Raw genomic sequence first — 4,197 nt, 5'->3', positions numbered from 1 at the left:
AGAAATCACTGATGACCGTCCGTGATGACGAAGCTTTATTAGTTTTATAGAACAGTGCATTGAAACGTACCGCATAGCATGTGCAGTGTTCTTTATTTACAGATTTCGACGTGTCCATGGTTTCGAGTGAGCAAGGTAACTTTATTTGGAATCCGGCGATTGGGAGGCCGGGCCTGGGGCCGCCTAGATGGCCACTGGGAGCTGCTGCTCCCGTGCGGCCTCCATGGCTCGCTGGACGGCCCAAAATTGGTCTTGGAGTTCTGAGCTGAGCAGCGCGGCCGACCACCGCGCCCGTAGATTTTCCGGGGAGAACTGCCATTTTGTCTTTGTATATTTCACATCCCCACAACATGTGTTGAAGGGTGGCTCTAACTGACTTGCATACCTTGCACATATCGCTCTCATATATATCGGGGTAGAAAGTCTTTAGCTGCACGGGACTCGTATAAGTTTCTGTTTGTAATCGCCACCAAGTAACGGACTCAACTCTGTTCAGTTTAGTGTGAGGCGGTGGTAATACTCCCGTGGTGATAGTCGCCTCCAATTTTGATAGAATTGGGTAATATCACTAAATCTTGTTAATATATCTTTTTCTCTCCAGATGTCCTGCTCCGCGTTCTCCTGACCGATGGAAGTCACTCTTTGCTCAGCTCGGCGAGTAAGACCTCGAGCTTCGCGGTGTGCTACCTCGTTGAGGTTGACTGCGGGAATGCCTGGAGTCGCATGCGCTGGGAACCAGAGCAATTGCCTGCCGTTCTTCTCTACATTGGATAATTTTGCTTCATTGACTCTGATGAAGTGCCAGGCTCCAGGAGAGATCCTACCTTTTGCATAATTTCTAATGGCCGCTTGAGAATCGCTAATGATGTATTAATTGAGCATTCGTGGAGACCAATGCTAGTGCAATGACTACCTCCTTTACCGTCTCGGAATGTTTGGTATTAATTGATACGCTTGTAAGCGATTTTTGGGTGTGATCTACGATTACTGCTACGTAGCTATTTCTGTATGGGTATTCAGCCGCGTCTACGAAGTTTGCTCTGTCATCTGAACCAAAGTTTCGGTTCATTTTCTCTGGTGTACTTTTGCGTCTGCCGTCGTTGTAACCTGGATGCATGTTCTTGGGTATATTTGGTACTAGGAGTTTGTCACGAATATCTCTCGTTATCGCCCTCTTTTCCCCATATATATATTGTGGTAATTCATTCCTAGCTTGCTTAGTATGTGCCGTCCCGTTTTGGTTTTGGTTAATTGTTCTGCCTGAGATGTTTGTTGTGCTTCTATGAGCTCGTCCAGTGTGTTGAGTCCTAACTTTAGCAAGGGATCCGTGCTTGTACTGATGGGAATCCCTAGTGCTAGTTTGTATGCCTTTTTTATCAGGTTGTTAATTTTATTCTTTTCAGCTGCGAACTTATTGTGGAAGGCTGCTATGTATGTGATCTGACTGATTACGAATGATTGTATCAGCCGTATGATACATTCTTCCTTCATACCCAGGTGCTAGTTAGTAATGCGTTTGATTATTCTCATGGTGTTTATTACTTTTTTGTATAACTTATTTATGGTTGCCCCATTTGTGCCTTTGCTCTCGATTACTAGACCCAGCACCTTGATCTGGTTGACTATTGAGATATTCCACCCGTTCTTGGTGTGTAGCTTGATTTCCTCATGAGCCTCGTTTCTGTCGTATCCTTTGGGAGGCCTGCCCCTGAGTGTGGGGCGGCACAAGAGAAGTTCAGATTTCTCTGCGGAGCATGTGAGGCCTGTTCCCATGAGGCGTTCCTCTACTGTGTCAATTGCACTCTGGAGTCGTTCTATCGATCCATTGCTACCATCACAGGCCCAGATAGTAATATCATCCATGTAGATTGTGTGATTCAGGGACTCTATGTGATTTAATTTTTCGGGGAGTCCCATCAAGACGAGAATAAACAGCATCGGGGATATGACAGCGCCGACTTTGTTTTCGCAACTTCTACAATTCCATTGCCATATCCTGAACCCTTCTTTAGCGCGCCTCATTTTGGGTGCGACCATGAGAAGGAGACGGGAGGTTGGAGAGAAGCTGATGTTATGTAATTATGTGGTTGTGAAGTGGGTAAGGATTGTGGTGCTTCTGATGCAACGGAGGGGAGCCCATTACCTGGTGACTGGTTTGCCTCTAGGATGTGTAATCTACTCATAATTGCTGCTGTTGTCTTAGCTATTTGGTTCATCATTTTTTCCCATTTTTCAGTTGACTTTTGTATCTCTACTAGGGTCTTTTGAATATCGGCCAATGCTTTATCTACCAGTGCGTTATCTTGTTTATCAATTCTGGCTTAGGCCTTGCGTTTGAGTGGAGGAGGGTCAGCCTCTTCGTCCATGTTATTGTCCGGGATTTAACATGGCTCCTTCATGCTCGCGTTGGAGCGGGAATTACCTGATTTATTTGGTTTTTCCTTCCTTGAGAATTTTTATTTCATCGCCTATACGTGCTAGCAAAATCCTCAACTGTGCGTTCTCGTGATTTAGTTGCTTGATCTCGTTATTATTGGCAGCCTCCCCGCCAGTCCCCTGGCGCACGCCATCGACCACGTCTGCCCAGCTCACCGTGGTTGTGTGGTTTGCTGAAGAGGATGGCCTAGTTCTGACCTGGATCTGGATCCGGGTCGTGCCCCCGGTGCCCTGGAGCCGGACCGGGATAAGGATCTGGTTGTGGATGGAAACCTTGTTCTCGATCTGGAGCGCCGTTCCCTGGCGTTTCGGAGGCCAGGCGTTCCATGAGACTCTGCCCCGTCTTCTCCTGAGGCAGCGTCTTCCTGTTCTCCTTGTCGTTCTCGTTGCAGTCTGTGCCATTGTCTCTGTTTAACGATGAAGGGCTCCTTGAATTTGGCTTTGCACGTCTTGTCTGCGGTCGGATGGTCTTCGCCGCATAACTGACATTTAGGTTGGGACCAATGGTCTTTATCTGGGTTTGGTGTTCCACATCCCGCACAAATCTTGTTGTCGGAGTTGGGCAGTGGGTTGGCCCGGTATTGCACCATCTCCGGGATCGGCCAACGCATTCGTGTCCACGCGCCGTGATACGGACGTAAGCCGGCCAGGGTTGCTCCGCTAGGAACGCATGCCCGGTATTTCACTATCTCCACGATCGGGGCACACATTCCTGTCGCCCATAAGGGACGCAAGTCGGCCAGGCGAAGCGAAGATAAGGCGAAGAGATGGAGAGCCGGTATAGAGAGGAGGGCGGAGAGCAGAAAAGAAAAAAAAGAGCGTGACGTCACCTCCACTTTTGTTGTGTTTGTTATTTAGGCCGCCCACGGCCATGGGTGGAAAAGACGCTGACTGTAGGTCTACAAACTTTGCCAATAAATGCCATGCGTTAGTGAAGGCGATGCTTGAATAAAGGGGACGCGACATCTTGAACTAGAACACAGATATAAATAGAACTCGGACTAAGCTGTCACGCTCAAATGAGCAATGCCTTTCTGCACGACATAAAAATTGTACGCAGCTTGCACAGGACGGCTGCTCTTGCACGGAGTGTCCTACAATTACTAAAGGGAACTCAGGCGCTGCAATCGTTCAGCCACATGGATTTGTCTGGCCTTCGTATTTGGTGCTTCAGACGTTCTTGTGGCTTCGTTTATTACGCTTTATCTTGTCCTAAGTTGGTCTAAATTTCAAAGCAATCTAAGCTGCATTTATTGCAGAAGGTAATAAGACTGGAAGCACGCATAGCCTAAGCTATTTACAGTGGTTCTGCTTGTCCATGCGTCCGCGGTGTAATGGTTTCAATATCTTGCTACTGTGCTAAAGGTCCTGTGTTCGAATCCTGCCGTCGGACACTTTTAATAACGTTCGTGTAATCATGTCTAACAGTACTACCTTAAACACGATCACCTTGCTAACGTACGAAGTCGTTCAAGCCAGAAGGACGAAGTTTAGGTAAATCCATGTACTACCCATCGTTGCCATGCTGGATAAATTGCCCTGCATGCAGGTCCCGTATACACTAGCGCCGCAGTACTCTCCAATAATTGCATGAAACTCCATGGTTTCTTGAGCCAGAAGCGCTGGTCTCTAGGGGTCACCCAGAACCTAACCAAATGGGCTGTGAAATAACATTAACGCGTGCATTTCCTTTCTTGTACGCCAAACTTACCTCAAAGTCAATTGTTGCCTAATTTGGAAAATATTCTGATTAAACATTTC

This window comes from Dermacentor albipictus, chromosome 1 (assembly GCF_038994185.2).
Source record: "Dermacentor albipictus isolate Rhodes 1998 colony chromosome 1, USDA_Dalb.pri_finalv2, whole genome shotgun sequence".
In the NCBI taxonomy this organism is placed as follows: domain Eukaryota; kingdom Metazoa; phylum Arthropoda; class Arachnida; order Ixodida; family Ixodidae; genus Dermacentor; species Dermacentor albipictus.
Note: the sequence above shows the minus strand (reverse complement) of the source record.